This window comes from Spinacia oleracea, chromosome 2 (assembly GCF_020520425.1).
Source record: "Spinacia oleracea cultivar Varoflay chromosome 2, BTI_SOV_V1, whole genome shotgun sequence".
Lineage (NCBI taxonomy): Eukaryota > Viridiplantae > Streptophyta > Magnoliopsida > Caryophyllales > Amaranthaceae > Spinacia > Spinacia oleracea.
The window spans coordinates 81,827,506-81,851,492 of record NC_079488.1 but is presented as its reverse complement, the minus strand read 5'-3'; positions in this window follow the sequence as shown (position 1 = coordinate 81,851,492).

Below are 23,987 nucleotides of genomic sequence, written 5' to 3'. Positions count from 1 at the left end.
TGACTCGGGATGCATGCGGGTCTAGGAATGCTGGGTCATAATCTTCGATGAACTGGATTGTTTCTTTCATTTGAAACCCGTAAAGGTCGTCTGCAGTTTCGGCCGTTCCAACCATAGTGCAACTGACGTCGAGAGGAGGGGCGCGGATTTCTAGTATTACCCCGTTATGGTTAAGTTTAACCATTTGGTGCAAGGTAGAAGCCACACCTCCTAAGTCATGGAGCCAAGGTCGCCCCAAGAGGAGGTTGAAAGTTGGCTTGATGTCGATTATTTTAAACTCCGTGGTGCGTGCCACAGGCCCGGTTTGTATGGTAAGGTTGATTTTTCCCAATACAGGCCTTCGGGAGTTATCATAAGCTCGTACCCCTTTCGTGGAGGTTTGGAAGTCATTGTTTCCTAGCCCCAAGCAATGGGCGGTTCGCAATGGGCAGACATTAACCGCCGAACCATTATCTACGAGCGCTAGGGGGATGTTTTGTCCTTTGCATCCAACCACTAGGTAAAGGGCTTTATTGTGAGCACCCCCCTCTTTGGGTAAGTCTTTATCAGTGAAAACTATGGCCTTTTCTCCGGCATCTCTCGTGACATGGCTAACCAATGAGTCAGGTGTGATATCTGTAGGTACTGAGATGAGGTCAAGTGAGCGAATAAGCTTTTCGCGATGTTCCTTTGAAGTACACATAAGAACCCAGATGGTAATCTCGGCCTTGGTTCTTTTTAGTTGTTTCAGGAGAGGATTTTCAATGACTTCTGCGACGGTGGCGTGCCGTCCATTCTCAGGAGTTTGCCTAATCGGGGTGTCATCCTTAGGAGGTGGGTGAATATCCGGTTGGTATATTCTTCCGGATCGGGTGAGGTTGTCGACCTCGGGCTCCTGAGGGGTGGTGTCAATGAGAGCATGCCCGGGCCAAGTTTCAGTGAAGAGGTCCTGGCCCGACACTTGAGATAGGTAAATATCTTCAGCATCATCATTCCACACACCGCACACTTCCCTCTCGATTCGATCCATAGGGACCACAGCGAGTGGTGCACCTTGAGGTGTAATATACACCGTGGGGTCGAAATTCTCTGGCTGGTCGAGAGAGATGTGACAAGAGCCGAGTGGGCTCTTGTTGTTGTTGGGTTTGCCAACGTTAGGGAGAGGTATCACTTCATCCTCTATCACGTCCTGGATCGTATGTTTTAGATTCCAGCAGTTTTCAGTATCATGCCCATTTCCTTGATGGAATTTGCAGTAAGTACCTTCGACCTAATATTTGCTTTTGACAGGAGGGTCACGGGTGGGGCCTATAGGTCTCAACTTTCCTTGATTGGTTAGTCTTTCAAAGGCTTGTACCAAAGTCGACCCGAGTGGGGCAAACTTTCGGTCTCGGACCCATCTTCCAGGGCTTCTTCGGGCGGGAGTCTCTTCTACAGCATGGACTTCTTAGGCTTGGGATGTGTTACCCCGATTATAGGCGTTGTTCTTATATTTGGGTTTGCTTTGTATGGTTTTTGCGAGGTCGTCCTCGATCTTTATTCCCACATCATAAACTCTTTTGAAAGTGTCAAGTCCCAGGTACGTAAGGTGTTGTCTGTAAGCCGGGTCCAGGTTGTCAATGAATTTTTTGGACCAATTCTGTTTCGGGAGGCCTATTGATTAGCTGGGCCGCCTGGTCCCTCCATCTAGCAAAGTAGGTCGTGAAACCCTCATTTTTCTTTTGGAAGAGAACTTCCAGCTCGCGCATGGTGACTTGGAAATCCATGTTCGACGAGTATTGCTTGACGAAGACATTGACAAAGTCTTCCCAAGTGGGGAAGAGCTTAGGGTCCTGGTGATAGTTACATTTGAGCGGCACAGGTTCCAAGGACAAAGGAAAGGCAGGTAAGTACATGGACTTGTCCACGCCTTTCAAGTTCATGGCATTCACAAAGCTCAGTAGATGATCACGGGGGTTGTCCCTGGCCTTGAACTTTGGTAAGTCAGATGAACTGAACTTTTCTGGTAGTTTGCCAGGAAAAAGTTCAGGATCGATCGCGAATATGCAACATATAATACTAGATCGATCGCGATTATCTGATTTAAGTAGCATTAAGGGACCTAAAATGATAATCCAATTTCCCAAAAATATGATATTTGTTAGAAGTGGTAGAACAATCAGATTTAGTTAGTTTAACAGTTCATAAAAAGGGCGAGGAAAGCAATTAAATCATCGAAAAGGGACACATTACGACGCACCCTTGAGAGGTGCGTCACGGTTCTCAGAAAACTAACCACTTTGACTTTGCTATTTCTCCTTTTTATTTAACGAATCTCAATTATGGGACATGATACGTTCTGTTCGATTTATGGATCGATTGCGACAGAACGCGTGAACAATTTCGCAACGTGAGCCTTAGGCTAAGGGTTGGAGTCAATACTCAGAATATAATTGTGTGTTTGTTGTTTTCACGTCGAATTTAGGGGTCTATTTATAGGGAAGAATTCGTGGAAAGATAGAATTGCAGAGTTCTAATCCACAAAGAATTAGGAAAAAACACGTACCTAGGTATTTTCAGCGCCCAGGCCTGGGCGCCGAAGATTTCGGCGCCCAGAGCGAGGCGTTGAAAATAGGGTCTGGGCTGTTTTCTTTAGTCAGATTCGGATTCCTGAAATCCGTAGAGTTTGAGACTTAATCGAGTCTTTTAGCGCGTATCAATTTTATGACGGAATGCGTCTGGGCCCGTTACGAACTCTAGGCTCGTTAGGATTTTAATTAATACGTAACTCTTATTTCCGAATCATATTAGGAATAGGATTCTCGCAGTTTTCTATCTCATTTAGGATTTATGTTGGAATGCAACACCTAATTCTGACAGGTTTCTATCCTTTATGATTTGCCACTTTTAGAAGCTACCTTTTACGGCAGTTACTATTTTTAGCGGGTTTCCATAAATAGCAGGTTTCGGGTGAAACCCCCTTGTTTTTATGGGACGTAAAACGAAGGAAAATCCAGCACATCGTTCTTTTTTGGAAAAAACGGAAAACCAATCTTTGGAAAAAGTGAAAGCTACTCACATCGTTCTTTTTTGGAAAAACGGAAAACCAGAAAAAGTTATCGCTGCAGCGACTAAGGACCTGCGCGGTTAGTGACGCAGACCCCGCCGGCTAAAGATAGCGAGCCTGTCCGCTAAGGGTGGACACCCCGTCCGATAGAAGTGGACGAATCTATTTTTGAAATTTTTGAAAATAAGGACCTACGCGGTTTGTGACGTAGACCCCGCCGGCTAAAGATGGCGAACCTGTCCGCTAAGGGTGAACACCCCGTCCGATAGAAGTGGACGAATCTATTTTGAAATTTGTTTTGTGTTCATTTTTTGAAAATAAGGACCTATGTGGTTTGCGCCGTAGACCCCGCCGGATGAAGATGGCGAGCCTGTTTCATTTTTTTTTTTTTGAAGACTCTATTTTTCAAAAACTGAGGATCTGCGCGGCTAGTGACGCAGACCCCGCTGTAGACACCTACTTTTGTCCCCATTCCCGAAAGGGAAGGTTCGATGATGAAAGCATAAATCTCCACTTGACAACGCATCTCCTATAAAATAACGAATCTCAATTCCCCTTTTCATTTCACCCGAAACCTGCTATTTATGGAAACCTGCTAAAAATAGTAACTGCCGTAATGGGTAGTTGTTAAAAGTGGCAAGTCATAAAAGATAGAAACCTGTCAGAATTAGGTGTTGCACTCCAACATAAATCCTAAATGAGATAGAGATTATGAGAGAATCCTATTCCTAATATGATTCGAAAATAAGAGTCACGTATTAATTAAAATCCTAACGAGCCTAGAGTTCGTAACGGGCCCAGACGCATTCCGTCACATGGTTAATACGCACTAAAAGACTCGATTAAGTCTCAAACACTCCGGATTCTAGGAATCCGAATCTGACTAAGAAAACAGCCCATATCCCATTTTCAACGCCTGGCTCTGGGCGCCAAAATCTTCGGCGCCCAGGCCTGCGCGCTGAAATTACCTGGGACGTATTCTTTCCTAATTCCTCGTGGATTAGAGCTCTACAATTCTATCTTTCCACAAACTCTTTTCTATAAATATACCCCAAGTTCGACGTGAAAAAGGGAACACACAATCATTATTCTGAGTATTGACTCTAAACCCCTAAGCCTAAGCCTCACGCTGCAAAACTGATCACGCGTTCTGTCGCAATCGATCCATAAATCGAACAGAACGTATCCCGTCCCATAATTTGAGATTCGTTAAATAAAAAGGAGAAATAGCAAAGTCAAAGTGGTTAGTTTTCTGAGAACCGTGACGCACCTCTCAAGGGTGCGTCGTAATGTGTCCCTTTTTGATGATTTAATTGCTTTCCTCGCCCTTTTTATGAACTGTTAAACTAACTAAATCTGATTGTTCTACCACTTCTAACAAATATCATATTTTTGGGAAATTGGATTATCATTTTAGGTCCCTTAATGCTACTTAAATCAGATAATCGCGCTCGATCTAGTATTATATGTTGCATATTGCTAAAATCAATTCAGATTAGTTTAATAGTTAACGCATGTCCCTTCAATTATTTATGCTGAGCTAGTAAGGATATCCTGCCTCTGGAGTTATCGAAGAGCGAGTACTCCTCTCGGTAGTTACAGTCCCCCGAACCCTCAATCTCTACCTTGCGGGTGTATGTTGAGACATCCCCACACCAGGGATCACAAGGGAACCTACGGCCGTCGTGGTCAAACATAATTGCACTCCCTTTATGTCACGATAACCGGGTTTTGTCAGTTTTTCTCATTGTCGTTAAAAACTGAATGGCGACTCCTATATTACTAGTCAATTGGGTGTAAACTCACAGGAAATCCAATTACACTTGATTTGACAAAAAGAAACGTCAGACCCAAGAGGGACAAGGTCACACATTAGCCTCGTGCTTTTTCGACCCCCTCACATTTGGTGATTCATAAATATTTTAAAGTTTTAAAGATAATATTTAATATGTTTAACCTTTTACAAAATGTTAAAAGCAAGATGCCTATGGAATCGTTACACATAAACGAGAAGAATGGGCTTTGAATCACTTAAAATGATTAAGAAACGAATTAGATATCTCAATTTTAAAATGAGAAAACCGTAAAGTGGTAGTGATTGCAAAAAAATCATACTTTAAGGTAGTAATTTATAATAAAAATTTCATAAGGTAGTAAATACAAAAGTGGTGTATTTTTAAGGTAGTAAATACCAAAAAATCCTAATATTAATACATTAATGGTCATGATATTTGATACGGGGTACTCCATACTTGATTACGATATTGATTTTAGCGAATGAATTGATGTCGCTGCTAGGGAAAGGGAAGCTTCTAATCATGGAAAGACTTTAAAATACTCATTTAAGTTCATTAGTTGAAAGTTGGGGACGAAATAAGCCATTTTAGTCAAAATGTGATCGATAATGAACTAACGAGGCCTAAATGTGCATACATCACAAAAATGGGTGAGAATGAGTCTTTGAAACATAAAAATAAGTGCATAAAACATGGACAGACTTTATAATACTCATTTAAGTTCATTAGTTGAAAGTTGGGACCGAAATTAGCCATTTTAGTCAAAATGTGACCAATAATGAACTAACGAGGTTTAAATGTGTATAACTTCACCAAAATGAAGGAAATAATGCCCTTGGTCCAAGTATGCATTTAATGTTAAGTCTAATAAATGCGGTTCAGTATTAATTAACAAGTTAATAATTCAGTGAGATCAAGTGAGCTGAATGCCTAGCTAGAGGCCGCTTCAGTTCAAGTGGAATTAATGATATTAATCCACAGCTTACTCTTGACTGAACCCGTAGGGTCACACAAATAGTACGTAAACGGATCAAGTATTTAATGGCATTAAATACTCCAACTATGGATATTCGGAATCGACGGATCTTGGTTTCAATGGGAGCTGAGATCGTCACAGGCAAGAAATGAATACTCCGGAAACGATGATATTGCCGGAAACGGAAATATGGATCGTATCGGAAATATAAATATTATCCAAGTCGTAGATGTTGCCGGAAACGGAAACATGGTACGTATCGGAAAATATTATCGGAAATGGAAATATTGCCGGAATCGGAAATATTGCCGGAAACGGAAATATTGTCAGAATCGGAAATATTATCGGAATCGGAAAATAGTTCCGGAAACGGAAATATTAAATATTTGTTCGAAACGGAAATTAATTCCGGAATCGGAAATATTAAATATTGTTCGTATCGGAAATGAATTCCGGAATCGAGAATTTAATCGGAAGCGCATCGTACGAATTAGCATCGGACGAGGCCTGCCAGACGAAGGCCCAGCACGAAGCCGGGCCATCGCCCAGCAAGCCAAGCGCAACAACCACACGCCAAGCATACGACCAGGCCCAGCGCAAAAGCCAGGCCCAGCCGAAGCTTGGGCGCGCGCGCGGGGCTGCGACGAGTGGGCTGGCGCTGTGCGTGGGCCGCAAGGCCTGCGTGCGGTGCTAGCGTATTACTCGAAGTGTGTTACTCGAATCCTAAGGCTACCGGGATTCGTCATATTATTAAATCTAATCCTAAAAGATTTAGTTTATTGAATTAGAGTCCTAGTAGGATTATAATTAAATAAATTAGTATCCTAATAGGATTCCAAATCCTTTTCCATAACTCTATAAATAGGTGCCTAGGGTCACATATTTACAACGAGTTTTCAAGTATTCAAAGAGAGTTTTTGAGAGAAAAATTCAGTCACACAATTGCCTAAGAGTGCCGAAAATAATAGTACCTTAAGGGCGATTCTAGTTGGTCAATCTTAAGGCGGATCCGGACGTGCTGTGGACTATCTACGGAGGGACGACACTTGGAGTCCTAAAGACTTGTTCTTGTTCGGTTCGGGCGCAGCTAGGGAAGGCACGCAACAAAGAGTATGCATCTAAACTATGCTAAATGATTATGTGTAAATAATATGTATTCCTGGCTTAATGGTTGTTTCCGCATGATTTATGTATTGTCATATGTATCATAACCTAACAGTGGTATCACGAGCCTCTTATTATTTTCATAATCTAAATTGCATGAACATGGTTAAATATTACAAATTTGCAAGAATTAAGAGGGGTGATTAATTTTCGTAATTGTTAATTAATTGCAAATTGCGTTTATTTAATTATACGTACGCAGTTTTTCGGCAGTTTCTTCGTTACTCATCCAAATCGAGTGATTTTTGTGTCAATTCCGCATGTAAAAGGCATTCTAAAATTTTGACAAAATTAGTATTTTTCTACCGAACCCAGAATTCTCAAATTCGAAGCCTAACTATGACTTTTCGGAGGTTTTAGTTTTTCGAATGCAAAATTTCGTAAATTTAAGATGTTAAATTAAATATTTGCGATTCTTGTTGATAAATCTTGAATTTTTTATTGACCTACTGTATATGTTTAACAAGTTTGAATGCCTAGCCTTGTTAATTATGCAATCTAATTTGTAATTATGATTAATTTGTTGAAAATTAGAATAATTTAGAATTAATTTGATTTTCATAATTAATTATAATTTAATTAGATACCTATGATTAAAAACCACCATAAAAATTGTAAATTTATGATAAATTTTAAATTTTTATGACCTAGGCTTGAATCCATGATAATCGGAAATCAATTGAATAATAAATTTTCGATTTTTCGCCCTAAAATTATGAAATTAATATTATTTATTAATTTGTCATTAATTTTAAATATAAATTTTTTAAATTTTATGCGGTTCGTTCGTATAACTTGCACGCACAAATCAATGGACGCTACGTGTTACCCTTAAGGGGTGTTGTATAGTGCGGGCATGTGACGACGAGCAAGGGAGCTCGTCGCCCATGCGGCACGAATGCAATGAGCAAGGCCATGGTGCACGAGCACAAGGCAGCAGCCCTGCCTTGTGTCGTGGGCTATGAGCAATGGACGAATGGGCATGGGCGAAAGCAAGGCACGGCAGTCACGTGTGGGCAGCAAGCGACCTGCGCCACAGCGCGCACTGCCTCGCGCAAAGCGTGCGGAGCCTCGCGCGCAGCGAGCGCAAGCTCGCGTGCCACGAGTGCTCCGCCCAGCGTCGATGCCTCGCATAGCGAGCGATGGCACGCAGCATCGAGCGCTGGCAAGCGCGCGCAGCGAGCGCTGGCGAGCGCGCGCAGCGAACGCTGGCGAGCGCGCGCAGCGAGCGCTGGCGAGCGCGCACAGCGAGCGTTGGCGAGCGCGCACAGCGAGCGCTGGCGAGCGAGCACAGCGAGCGATGGCTCGCGTGCATCGAGCGCTGGCGCGCGCGCAGCGAGCACCAGCTCGCATGAGGCCTTGCGAAGGAAAGCAGCAGCAGCGATGCGACGCAGCGCATGGGCTGCGCACACATGGCCAGCGATGGCTGTGTGCGTGTGGCCCATGGGCGTACGTCGCGTAGGGTTGTTGCGTTTCGATTAGATCGTTTTGAAATTTTAATTTGAAATTTTCAGTTTACGTAATTTTAATTAATTTTAAAATTAATAATTTAAATTATTTTCTTGGATTTTAATTTTGAATATTGTAATTATAATAAATTTTATTTATTCTAATTATTTTACTAAAATTAAAATCATAAATTAATTTAAATACGACTGAAATTAAATTAAACTTTTGGATTCAATTATAAATTTATATGAGCTTTAAATTTTAATTAAATTTGTATGTTTCCGGTTAGACTAGAAATACATTTTTATGTTTAAAATTAGTAAAGCATATGAATTTATTGGTTTAAGTGGGAGCCCCTTTTAGTCATAAACTCTTGATTAGGTCTACAAATCCTTAAGGTTAAAACAACTTGATTAGAATTAATAAGGACTGAATAATTGGTAGATTATTGGTGCCCTTGATTAATTGCTGCAAATGTTTACGTGATGCATAATGTGTTTTACTAACCAGCTATGTGGGCCATTCATGATAATGAATGGGTGAATGGTATATATTGTATATGTACTGTTTTGCAGGTTATGAAGTGACTAGTATGGCCCAAATAGGATAGAAAATATGGTCTGCGTACCATTAATTTGAATGTAATTGGTCTAAAGTACCAAAGTTGTTTTTCAATTCCAATATGGTCTGCGTACCATCAAATAGTTGTAATTAGTTTTAATTATAGCTTATCCTATTTGAAGAAAATGGTGCCTCCCACGGAGATTTTCAAGACGGACTTTGAAGTTAAAGCTTCAAGATGAAGTCGGGCCATACTAGATCACATTTATCTTATGCATGTTTTAAGTTATTTATTGCTTTTAAATATGTCTTAAAATGCATGAGATCAAAAGCTTGATTATGTTGCATGATTAAGGATTTTAGTTCACTTAAAATTTAACCAACATAGTAAGAGCCTTAAGTTCCATACTTAAAAATTGAGTTAAAAGGTGCCATGCCAAAATATACACTTGCTTGGATATCCTTTACATCAATCTAGTAATCGTTTTCGCTCAGCGAGGTGTTACTTATTGGTCCTAAAGGGGCAAGGTACACAAATAATTGTGAGTACATGTTAGTTTTGGTGAAACTCAACGATATAAGTAAGGAGTCCTTTTATGTCGTGGCAAAATCGATAGGTTTACCTAATAAGTTCTTAGACGTACCTATCAACCAAGAATAGTTTCTAGACTATTAGCAAAAGGCTTTTGCTTACCTAGGATGTTTTAGGATTAAGTCGACAAACTGTGCTTAGTTCTTCAATGATTTTAGGATCTTGGAATCATTTTATTCACACCTGCCGGAACACATAACTTGAATAAAATGCTTAATAAACATTGAATTATGCATGTATGCTAGAATTTAAGTTTATTAAGAGAAACTGTGAATGGTTATTTATTTGTTTATTCTTTTCAATTGTAGTTTTAAATATAGCAAACAACAATTCATTCAACATTCGATCAATTCTCGAAAAGGAGAAGTTGAACGGGAAGAACTTCTTTGACTGGCAAAGGAACTTGCAAATAGTTCTTATGCAGGAAGAAAAGGAGTATGTCCTAGAAGAGGAGATGCCCGAAGCCGCAGGCGACGGGGTCACTCAGGCAGCCCTCAATCGTTGGATTGATACCAACAAGGATGTGAAATTTCTAATGCTCGCCACCATGAGTGCGGATCTACATAAAACGTTCATCAACTCAGATGCTTTCACAATCATCAGTGAGTTGAAGAACATGTTCCAGGATCTGGCTCGAGTCGAAAGATTCGAGACTCATAGGCAAATTCTTGAGACCAAGCTTAAGAAAGGCGAGCTCGTAAGTCCACATGTTCTCAAAATGATTGGACTCATTGAGAATATGAGTCGGCTGAATCAGCAATTTTCTCAGGAAATGGCTATAGACACCATCCTCCATTCTCTTCATAGCGGGTATGATCAGTTCAAACTGAACTACAGTATGAATAGTCTGGACAAAACGCTCACTGAGCTTCACGGTATGCTGAAGACCGCTGAAAAGACGCTCAAAAGTGATAAGCAGGATGTGCTTATGGTGCGTGGGGGCAAGTTCAAGAAATCTGGAAAGAAGAGGAATGCTAAGAAAGGTGGCAACAAGGCCAGCCCAACTAAGCAAACTGGCGCCAAATCTGTAAAGAGGAAGGTCAGTCAACCCACTTCTGAATCCGAATGCTTCTACTGCAAGAAGAAGGGGCATTGGAAGAGAGATTGCTTGAAGCTAAAGGAAGATCAGAAGAACGGAACAGTCGTTCCATCTTCAGGTATTTTCGTTATAGACTGTATACTTGCTAATTCAACTTCTTGGGTATTAGATACAGGTTGTGGCTCACACTTATGTTCCAATCCACAGGGACTAAGAAGAAGTAGAAAGTTAAGCAAGGGTGAAGTCGACCTACGAGTGGGAAATGGAGCACGGATTGCTGCATTAGCTGTAGGAACTTACTATTTGTCGTTGCCCTCCGGGCTAGTTTTGGAACTGGAAGAATGTTTCCATGTTCCAAGTCTTACTAAAAACATCATTTCAGTTTCTTGCTTAGACGCTAAGGGATTTTCCTTTTTAATAAAAGACAATAGTTGTTCGTTTTATTTTAAAGAGATATTTTATGGATCTGCTAGATTAGTCAATGGACTTTATTTATTAGATCACGACAAACAAGTATATAACATAAATACCAAAAAAGGCCAAAAAGGATGATTCAGATCTCACCTATCTGTGGCATTGTCGATTAGGCCATATAAACTTGAAACGCTTAGAAAGACTTCAAAAGGAAGGAATTCTAGAACCATTTGACTTAGAGGATTATGGTAAATGCGAATCATGTTTACTTGGCAAAATGACAAAGAAACCTTTCTCTAAAGTTGGAGAAAGAGCAAATGAACTATTGGGTTTAATCCATACAGATGTATGTGGACCAATGAGTACAAATGCTAGAGGTGGTTTCAGCTACTTTATCACTTTCACTGATGACTTCAGTAGATATGGTTATGTCTACCTAATGAAGCATAAGTCTGAATCCTTTGACAAATTCAAGGAATTTTAGAGTGAAGTAGAGAATCAATTAGGCAAGAAGATTAAGGCACTGCGGTCTGATAGAGGCGGTGAATATCTGAGCTATGAATTTGATGACCATCTGAAAGAATGTGGAATTCTATCAGAATTGACTCCTCCTGGAACACCACAATGGAACGGTGTGTCGGAACGGAGGAACAGAACCTTGCTAGACATGGTCAGGTCAATGATGGGTCAGGCCAAACTTCCATTAGAATTTTGGGGACATGCACTAAATACAGCTGCACTCACTATAAATAGAGCTCCGTCTAAAGCTGTCGAAAAGACTCCATATGAATTATGGTTTGGAAAGCCTCCAATGTGTCTTTTCTTAAGATTTGGGGATGTGAAGTATACGTCAAACGATTAATTTCAGACAAACTTCATCCAAAATCTGACAAATGTATCCTTGTGGGCTATCCAAAGGAAACAAAGGGGTATTACTTCTACAATACATCTGAGAACAAGGTGTTTGTTGCTCGAGATGGTGTCTTTTTGGAGAAAGATCACATTTCCAAAATGACAAGTGGGGGAAAAGTAGACCTCGAAGAAATTCGAGTCGAACAACAAACTCTAGAGAATGCTCAAGATGACATTCAGGATGAAACTCAGAGATCTTTAGAAGAATCTGGTGAGAATCATGGTCAATCTAGAAATGTTACCCCGCGTAGATCGCAAAGATATAGATCTCAACCGGAAAGGTACTTAGGTATTTTGACGAACGAGAGCTATGACGTTCTATTACTTGAAAGTGATGAACCTGCGACTTACAAACAAGCTATGACGAGCCCTAGCTCCAAGCAATGGCAAGAAGCCATGCAATCTGAATTAGACTCCATGTCTGAAAACCAAGTATGGGATTTGGTCGATTTGCCAGATGGCTACCAAGCCATTGGAAGCAAATGGGTTTTCAAACTGAAAAAGGACAAGGATGGGAAACTTGAAGTTTTCAAAGCTAGATTGGTTGCAAAAGGTTACAGGCAAGTCCACGGTGTGGATTACGATGAAACCTTTTCACCAGTTGCAATGCTAAAGTCTATTCGGATAATGTTAGCAATCGCTGCATATTACGATTACGAAATATGGCAGATGGATGTCAAAACTGCTTTCTTAAACGGCGGTTTAACAGAAACTGTGTTTATGACACAGCCTGAAGGTTTTGAGGATCCAAAGAATGCTAAAAAGGTATGCAAGCTAAAGAAGTCAATCTACGGATTGAAGCAGACATCCAGGAGCTGGAATATACGTTTTGATGAAGCAGTCAGTGACTTTGGTTTCATCAAGAACGCAGATGAATCTTGTGTATACAAGAAGGTTAGTGGGAGAAAAATTGCTTTCCTAGTATTGTATGTCGACGACATAATCGGAAATGACATTCCTATGTTGAACTCTGTCAAGATTTGGCTTGGGAAATGTTTTTCGATGAAAGATCTAGGAGAAGCACAGTACATATTGGGCATCAAGATATATCTAAAAAGATGATTGGACTTAGTCAAAGCACTTATATCAATAAGGTGCTTGATAGGTTCAAGATGGCGGACTCCAAGCGAGGCTACCTACCCATGTCTCATGGAATGACTCTAAGCAAGAATCAGTGCCCAAAAACACTTGATGAGCGTAGACGAATGAATGGGATTCCATATGCATCATTGATTGGTTCAATAATGTATGCTATGATATGTACACGCCCGGATGTTGCGTACGCACTCAGTGCTACGAGCAGATACCAGTCAGACCCAGGAGAGGCGCATTGGACTGCTGCCAAGAATATTCTAAAGTACCTGAAAAGGCACAAAGATGACTTCCTGGTCTATGGTGGAGATGATGAATTAATTGTTAAAGGCTATACGGACGCAAGTTTCCAAACCGACAAAGATGATTTCAGATCACAATCTGGGTTTGTCTTCTGCCTCAACGGAGGAGCAGTAAGCTGGAAAAGTGCTAAGCAAAGCACCATTGCGGATTCTACAACTGAAGCGGAGTACATTGCTGCACATGAAGCAGCAAAGGAAGCTATATGGCTAGGGAAGTTCATAGGTGAACTTGGTGTAGTCCCCTCCATTAAAGGACCAATAGCCCTGTATTGTGATAATAACGGAGCTATTGCACAGGCGAAGGAGCCTAGACACCACCAGAGAGTCAAGCATGTACTTCGTAGATTTCACCTTCTACGAGAGTTTGTTGAAAGAAAAGAAGTCGAGATAAACAAGATTGGAACTGATGACAACATATCAGATCCATTGACTAAACCTCTGCCGCAGGCGAAGCACAACTCGCACACTGCAGCTATGGGAATCAAGCATATTGGAGAATGGCTTTGATGTCTCTGTTTAATGTTTTAAAGTTTTAGAGTTTAAATCTTTGTAAAACATTATTGGTTAATCATTCACAATAAATGAAAAGAATTTATTTTTCCATTTAATTCGTGGTTTATTAAATGATGAGTCCCTTCAATTTGACAATATATTCAAGATAGACTGTCAGGACCAGTCCTGTGACTAAGAAATGTCTATCAAGTGAACTTGAATGTCAAAGGTTGAAAATGGTCCCTAGTCGGAGTTTTCTATAAAATTGGACGCATAGAAAACGTTAGACGATTAGAATGCAAGATGACTAGTAGTTCTGTTTCTTGAACTATGTGGACATGGCAATGTCATAATCATTTGCATAGATACTTACTTTGGGAAGACTAGTATCGGACAAGACCTATGAAACTTTACTGTAAGAGATGAAAATCTGTCATAAGTAAATTTCATTAAAATTATTAGACACTAAATCCTCAATACCTGAGTGATTTGAGATTACTTGTTTGAGAACTGGTTACTTTGACGTTGACCAACCGTCGCACCGTAAAAGGAGGCTATAAAGGCAACGCTCAGGTAATCACCTATCAAACGAAGTCTAATCTCAAGATCGCAAGATTGGGATTGTCCTCCCATAAATCGGGATGAGATGCTTAAAAGTTGTACAAGGCCACTCGGAGAGCTAGAAACTGTGAAATGCATGGCCGTGCTCGGATGAATCATAGGCTATGATTATCTGTTTATTTGATCAGTTGAACTCTGAAACCGAGAAACACCTCTGGACATAATAAGGATGACAACTCTTACCTTATGTTCAAGAGCAAGCATCGAGCGACAAAGGAATTAGGAAATGCACACTTGTCCCTAAGGACAAGTGGGAGACTGAAGGAAATAATGCCCTTGGTCCAAGTATGCATTCAATGTTAAGTCTAATAAATGCGGTTCAGTATTAATTAACAAGTTAATAATTCAGTGAGATCAAGTGAGCTGAATGCCTAGCTAGAGGCCGCTTCAGTTCAAGTGGAATTAATGATATTAATCCACAGCTTACTCTTGACTGAACCCGTAGGGTCACACAAATAGTACGTAAACGGATCAAGTATTTAATGGCATTAAATACTCCAACTATGGATATTCGGAATCGACGGATCTTGGTTTCAGTGGGAGCTGAGATCGTCACAGGCAAGAAATGAATACTCCGGAAACGATGATATTGCCGGAAACGGAAATATGGATCGTATCGGAAATATAAATATTATCCAAGTCGTAGATGTTGCCGGAAACGGAAACATGGTACGTATCGGAAAATATTATCGGAAATGGAAATATTGCCAATCGGAAATATTGCCGGAAACGGAAATATTGTCAGAATCGGAAATATTATCGGAATCGGAAAATAGTTCCGGAAACGGAAATATTAAATATTTGTTCGAAACGGAAATTAATTCCGGAATCGGAAATATTAAATATTGTTCGTATCGGAAATGAATTCCGGAATCGAGAATTTAATCGGAAGCGCATCGTACGAATTAGCATCGGACGAGGCCTGCCAGACGAAGGCCCAGCACGAAGCCGGGCCATCGCCCAACAAGCCAAGCGCAACAACCACACGCCAAGCATACGACCATTCCCAGCGCAAAAGCCAGGCCCAGCCGAAGCTTGGGCGCGCGCGCGGGGCTGCGACGAGTGGGCTGGCGCTGTGTGTGGGCCGCAAGGCCTGCGTGCGGTGCTAGCGTATTACTCGAAGTGTGTTACTCGAATCCTAAGGCTACCGGGATTCGTCATATGATTAAATCTAATCCTAAAAGATTTAGTTTATTTAATTAGAGTCCTAGTAGGATTATAATTAAATAAATTAGTATCCTAATAGGATTCCAAATCCTTTTCCATAACTCTATAAATAGGTGCCTAGGGTCACATATTTAAAAAGAGTTTTCAAGTATTCAAAGAGAGTTTTTGAGAGAAAAATTCAGTCACACAATTGCCTAAGAGTGCCGAAAATAATAGTACCTTAAGGGCGATTCTAGTTGGTCAAACTTAAGGCGGATCCGGACGTGCTGTGGACTATCTACGGAGGGACGACACTTGGAGTCCTAAAGACTTGTTCTTGTTCGGTTCGGGCGCAGCTAGGGAAGGCACGCAACAAAGAGTATGCATCTAAACTATGCTAAATGATTATGTGTAAATAATATGTATTCCTGGCTTAATGGTTGTTTCCGCATGATTTATGTATTGTCATATGTATCATAACCTAACACAAAATGGGTGAGAATGAGTCTTTAAAACATAAAAATAAGTGTATTAAACATGGAAAGACTTTAAAATACTCATTTAAGTTCATTAGTTGAAAGTTGGGACCGAAATTAGCCATTTTAGTCAAAATGTGTCCGATAATGATCTAACGAGTCTTAAATGTGCATAACTTCACCAAAATGGGTGAGAATGAGTCTTTGAAACATAAAAATATGTGTATCAGACATGGAAATACTTTAAAATACTCATTTAAGTTCATTAGTTGAAAGTTGGGGCTGAAATAAGCCATTTTAGTCAAAATGTCACCGATAATGAACTAACGAGGTCTAAATGTGCATACATCAAAAAAATGGGTGAGAATGAGTCTTTGAAACATAAAAATAAGTGTATAAAACATGGAAAGACTTTAAAATACTCATTTAAGTTCATTAGTTGAAAGTTGGGACCGAAATTAGCCATTTTAGTCAAAATGTGACCGATAATGAACTAACGAGGTTTAAATGTGTATAACTTCACCAAAATGGGTGAGAATGAGTCTTTAAAACATAAAAATAAGTTTATTAAACATGGAAAGACTTTAAAATACTCATTTAAGTTCATTAGTTGAAAGTTGGGACCGAAATTAGCCATTTTAGTCAAAATGTGATCGATAATGATCTAACGAGTCTTAAATGTGCATAACTTCACCAAAATGGGTGAGAATGAGTCTTTGAAACATAAAAATATGTGTATCAGACATGGAAAGACTTTAAAATACTCATTTAAGTTCATTAGTTGAAAGTTAGGACCGAAATTAGTCATTTTAGTCAAAATGTGACCGATAATGAACTAACGAGACTTAAATGTGCATAACTTCACCAAAAAGGGTGAGAATGAGTCTTTGAAACATATAAATAAGTGCATTAAACATGTAAAGACTTTAAAATACTCATTTAAGTTCATTAGATGAAAGTTGGGACCGAAATAAGCCATTTTAGTCAAAATGTGACCGATAATGGTCAAACGAGTATTAAATGTGCATAACTTCACTTAAATGGGTGAGAATGAGTCTTTGAAACATAAAAATAAGTGTATAAAACATGGAAAGACTTTAAAATACTTATTTAAGTTCATTAGTTGAAAGTTGGGACCGAAATTAGCCATTTTATTCAAAATGTGAGCGATAATGAACTAACGAGGTTTAAATGTGTATAACTTCACCAAAATTGGTGAGAATGATTCTTTGAAACATAAAACTAAGTGTATTAAACATGGAAAGACTTTAAAATACTCATTTAAGTTCATTAGTTGAAAGTTGGGACCGAAATTATCCATTTTAGTCAAAATATGACCGATAATGAAATAACGAGGCTTAAATGTGCATAAATTCACCAAAATGTGTGAGAATGAATCTTTGAAACATAAAACTAAGTGTATTAAACATGTTAGGACTTTAAAATACTCATTTAAGTTCATTAGATGAAAGTTGAGACCGAAATTAACCAATTTTATTATTATACGGTTCATTATTTCTTTGTTATGAACAAATTAAGTCTTAATTTATTGTACGATTCAATATTTATAATATAACTAGTGCATATATATTTTTTGATGATCGATCTTTTCAAGGTATTCAATAATACGAGGGAGCGGCCTTTCACGTTTGAGGAGATAGATGAAGTTCGAGAAATGTTGGCAAACTTCATTACAAGTGATTGTTTTTGATATTTTCTTGTATTGAATCCTAAACTTTAGATGCTAGTTTTTCATATGATTGTAATGTAATCAAATTTTATATTTACAATTGTATACTATTTAATTTAATTATCTATATAATTGGATACTTTTTATGTGACGTATGGAGGTTAATCAATGGCGTGGTCCAATTGTAATATGTAGCAGGAAATCGGTTGTACAACAAATCTTGATCAAGTGCGGCTAATTTTTATGCTTGTGCTGCCCATTTCTATGTCAAGTGCGGGCTCATTTTCAAATTGGCAGCACGAAATATGTCAAGTGCGGGCTCATTTTCAAAATTGGCAGCATGAGATATGTAAAGTGCGGGCTCATATTCTAAAATTGGCAGCACAAAATATGCCAAGTGCGGGCTCATTTTCCAAATTGGCAGCACTTGAAACATCAAGTGCTGCCAATATTTTGAAAGCACTTGAGAAACATCAAGTGCGGGCAGGCCATGTGCTGCACATGTAAAAGCCCGCACCAAACCCCTTTAAATGTGCCCGCCCTTGAGGTTTTTTCCTCTAATGTAAGAACATTAAGGACAAAGGGATGAAGAGGAAACCTAAGCCCTAATCTAAAAGTTGTAGTATATACAGCAATCTCGCAAGGGGACAGGCGATCCACCGTGCTCCACTCAGTAGGACACCTGAAGCTAAAGTCGTGCGGCAGCAATAAGAAACGAGCAAAGTCGCAACTCTGCTCGGCCAAATATCAAAGCCATTTCCCGCTAGGAAAGATCTCCGATGGAAGTAGGTCAGAGTCCTTCCTCCTAGGAATCATAGGGGGAGGAAGCCTAGTTATCTCACTATCTGAAGAACTTGGGGAATCATCCTCAAAATTCTCCCTCAAAAATGGAGTGCGATGTGCCAGACTCTTTCATCTTCCTTGAGGACGGGGAACCCTTCCTACCCCTCTCTCTTGAGAGCGAGAAGACTCAGATTCTCTCCTCTCCCTAGGACGAGGAATGTTCGAAAAAGGTTGACGAACCTCCCTAGGCGTCCCCCACGCACCTACATTAGCAATTATCTTTGTTTGGGCCATGACTTCCTGCATAAGGAACATGACGTCTGACTTAAAGGACAGATAGTGAACGGCGGTTTGCGCTAGAAAGTAGCCGAGTGGCACCTCTATGGTACGATACAATATGCCACTCCAAGACATGAAAGTAATAAAGCACGAAAAACAAAAAAGAAAAAAGAAAAAGTACAACAAACAAAGACACAAGATTAGGAGAATACCCATGTAGATAAAAAAAAATAGGGAAAACAACTGATTCTGGTTTCAACAAACAAAATGATCCTAGGCAAAACAAGAATCAAGCAGGAGCTAAGAACACGCGAAGAACCCCTCAAACTTTGACAAAGCGGGAGAATTCTCTCAAGATCTCTCTTGCTCTCTCAAAGTGATCAACGTAAAATGAAAGAGAAAATGAACTTAGACCCCGATTTATAAGAAAATCTAGGGTCTGGTCAAAGTGACACATGGCGCATAAAACCATGCAATAGTCAAAAACCGTGATCAGGAAACATATGCTGAAGAGGGACCCACATGACATCTTTCTTGAGGGGCAAATGATGTGGCATAAAATATCTGTCCAACTGGAACCAACTGTAGCATGACACGTGACACCAACTGACCCAAGAGGTGCTCCACGTAAACAAGAACCGCACAGTAAACCTATAAGAAAAATGGACATTGTTAAAATCCCAGTATAAGGAGACCAACTAAGCCCTCTACTAAACACCTAAACAAGGAAACGTGTCCCCTCCAAAAGAGTTAGCCAATCAGATAGCTATTTTTTGGAAACATATCCCAAAACCCTAGCCCTATAAATAGTCTTATTTCCAAGGTAGGACATTGAATTTATTCTCACCTAACTTCCTTATTTTGCTTTTCCTTCTCTCTAAAAATTTTCTCTCTCTAACAAATACTTACTTAAGCATCGGAGAGAATATTCCTACAGAAATAATCTTATTTTGCACGTTCTCGGAAGGATTGTCAAGCGCATACATGATACCTCTGTGGAAGTGTGACACGTCAGCACCAGTAAAAAGTCCGACATCAAATATGAATAAAAACTATAGCCAAATAAGTATTATTTTGTGTGCATTTTTAAATTACAAGCATGCATCGCGTGCATATATAGAAAACTAGTAAAATAGAGAAGAACAAACAAGTCTTGAAATTATGGCGGGCTGAGGATATATTAAGCTGTATAATGATAATAATAATAATAATAATAATAATAATAATAATAATAATAATAATAATAATAATAATAATAATAATAATAATAATAATAATAATAATAATAATAATAAAGGAGGGGGAGGAGGAGGAGGAGGAGGAGGAGGAGAAGGAGGTCATGCTTCTGATTGGCTTAGGGCGGTCCCGATTTCAGGTTTGGGCCAGACTATGACTGGCAAGAGTTATCAATGCGTGTTATGCTATCGGTTGGGTGTTCCTTTGTTCTCCATTTCCAAGCCGTGTTCTGCTTTCTTTAGGGTTTTCGATGGGGATATTTATGTTGATCATGTTGTGTCATGTGTTGGTATTGTTGGTAATAAATATCGACATAATCTTGTTCATGATACGCTTGTAGATGTCTGCTAACGTTCTGGGATCTCAGCTGACAAAGAGGTTGATATTGGGTTATGTGGGGAAGGCCAAAAACCCCTCCGTCCTGCTGACGTGTTGCTTTACTTTTGGGATAGGGGACTTGATGTGTGTGTTGATTTAACTGGATCATCGCCTATGACGCAATCTGGGATGTCTGACTTTGTTCCCGGCCGTGTTGTGATTGAGGTGGCACATCGCAAGCGGATCAAGTATCAAGCTAAGTGTGCGGCAAGCGGGTATGGTTTTTTACCTTTATCCTTTTCTTCATTTAGGGAATTAGAGGCAGATGCAATTTCTCTACTCAAACGGATACAAAAGTTCTCCAAGGGTCAATATATTGGGGCTCAAGTTGCTACTCATATCTTCACTGGGATTAGTTTTTCCATTGCTTAAGGAGTGGGTCCCAGATATTATCTCGACTTCCCACTAACTTTTTGTAATGCTTTGAGTTCGCTTAATATATTATACGTTATCAAAATAATAATAATAATAATAATAATAATAATAATAATAATAACAATAATAATAATTTTAGAAACCTCTCAAATTAGGCGATTAGGGCACGATTTGTTAGGTTATGATACATATGACAAAACATAAATCAGGCGGAAAAACCTTAATGCCAGGAAACATATTATTTACACATAATCATTTAGCATAATTTAGGAGCATACACTTTGTAGCGTGCCCTCCCTAGCTGCGCCCGAACCGAACAAGAACAAGCCTTTAGTGTTAGGTTATGATACATATGATATTACATAAATCATGCGGAAACAACCATTAACCCAGGATTACATATTATTTACACATAATCATATAGCATAATTTAGATGCATACTCTTTGTTGCGTGCCCTCCCTAGCTGCGCCCGAACCGAGCAAGAACAAGTCTTTAGGACTCCAAGTGTCGTCCCTCCGTAGATAGTCCACAGCACGTCCGGATCCGCCTTAAGATTGACCAACTAGAATCGCCCTTAAGGTACTAGAATTTTCGGCACTTTTGAGCAAGATGTGTGGCTGAATTTTTCTCTCAAAAACTCACTTTGAATACTTTTAAAACTCGTTATAAATTGTGAACCCAGGCCACATATTTATAGGGTTATGGAAAGGGAATTGGAATCCTATTCAGATACAAATTAATTAAACCTAGAATCCTACAAGAACTCTAATTTAATTAATTTATCAAATAGAATTAGGAATTTAATCATTAACCAAACTCTGCACGTTTTAGGAAACGTGCACGAACACAAACACTTACACACGCACACACGGCAGCCACGATGGGCCGCCCATGCGTGCGCACGAGCAGCAGCCCACGCAGCGAGGCCTGCGCGAGCTGCAAGCCCACGCAGCTCCCGCGCGCGCTGCGCGTGCTGTGCGCGCTGCCACGGCCTGCTGGGCCTGGCCTTGCGCTGGGCCTGGCGTGGCTGTTTGTGCGGCGCGCTTGGCTTGCTGGGCGATGGCCTGGCTTCGTGCTGGGCCCTCGTCCGGCAGGCCTCGTCCGATGCTTATTCGTACGATACGCTTCCGATTAAATTTCCGATTCCGGAATTCATTTCCGATACGAACAATATTTAACATTTCCGATTCCGGAATTAATTTCCGTTTCGAACAAATATTTAATATTTCCGTTTCCGGAATTATTTTCCGATTCCGGTAATATTTCCGATTCTGACAATATTTCCGTTTCCGGCAATATTTCCGATTCTGGTAATATTTCCATTTCCGATAATATTTTCCGATACGTACCATGTTTCCGTTTCCGGCAACATCTACGACTTGGATAATATTTATATTTCCGATACGATCCATATTTCCGTTTCCGGTAATATCATCGTTTCCGGAGTATTCATTTCTTGCCTGTGACGATCTCAGCTCCCACTGAAACCAAGATCCGTCGATTCCGAATATCCATAGATAGAGTATTTAATGCCATTAAATACTTGATCCGTTTACGTACTATTTGTGTGACCCTACGGGTTCAGTCAAGAGTAAGCTGTGGATTAATATCATTAATTCCACTTGAACTGAAGCGGCCTCTAGCTAGGCATTCAGCTCACTTGATCTCACTGAATTATTAACTTGTTAATTAATACTGAACCGCATTTATTAGACTTAACATAGAATGCATACTTGGACCAAGGGCATTATTTCCTTCAGTCTCCCACTTGTCCTTAGGGACAAGTGTGCATTTCCTAATTCCTTTGTCGCTCGATGCTTGCTCTTGAACATAAGGTAAGAGTTGTCATCCTTATTATGTCCAGAGGTGTTTCTCGATTTCAGAGTTCAACTGATCAAATAAACAGATAATCATAGCATATGATTCATCCGAGCACGGCCATGCATTTCACAGTTTCTAGCTCTCCGAGTGGCCTTGTACAACTTTTAAGCATCTCATCCCGATTTATGGGAGGACAATCCCAATCTTGCGATCTTGAGATTAGACTTCGTTTGATAGGTGATTACCTGAGCGTTGCCTTTATAGCCTCCTTTTACGGTGCGACGGTTGGTCAACGTCAAAGCAACCAGTTCTCAAACAAGTAATCTCAAATCACTCAGGTATTGAGGATTTAGTGTCTAATAATTTAATGAAATTTACTAATGACAGATTTTCATCTCTTACAGTAAAGTTTCATAGGTCTTGTCCGATACTAGTCTTCCCAAAGTAAGTATCTATGCAAATGATTATGACATTGCCATGTCCACATAGTTCAAGAAACAGAACTACTAGTCATCTTGCATTCTAATCGTCTAACGTTTTCTATGCGTCCAATTTTATAGAAAACTCCGACTAGGGACCATTTTCAACCTTTGACATTCAAGTTCACTTGATAGACATTTCTTAGTCACAGGACTGGTCCTGACAGTCTATCTTGAATATATCGTCAAATTGAAGGGACTCATCATTTAATAAACCACAAATTAAATGGAAAAATGAATTCTTTTCATTTATTGTGAATGATTAACCAATAATGTTTTACAAAGATTTAAACTCTAAAACTTTAAAACATTAAACAGAGACATTAAAGCCATTCTCCAATATGCTTGATTCCCATAGCTGCAGTGTGCGAGTTGTGCTTCGCCTGCGGCAGAGGTTTAGTTAATGGATCTGATATGTTGTCATCAGTTCCAATTTTGCTTATCTCGACTTCTTTTCTTTCAACGAACTCTCGTAGAAGATGAAATCTACGAAGTACATGCTTGACTCTCTGGTGGTGTCTAGGCTCCTTTGCCTGTGCAATAGCTCCGTTATTGTCACAATACAGGGCTATTGGTCCATTAATGGAGGGGACTACACCAAGTTCACCTATGAACTTCCTTAGCCATATAGCTTCCTTTGCTGCTTCATGTGCAGCAATGTACTCCGCTTCAGTTGTAGAATCCGCAATGGTGCTTTGCTTAGCACTTTTCCAGCTTACTGCTCCTCCGTTGAGGCAGAAGACAAACCCAGACTGTGATCTGAAATCATCTTTGTCGGTTTGGAAACTTGCGTCCGTATAGCCTTTAACAATTAATTCATCATCTCCACCATAGAACAGGAAGTCATCTTTGTGCCTTTTCAAGTACTTCAGAATGTTCTTGGCAGC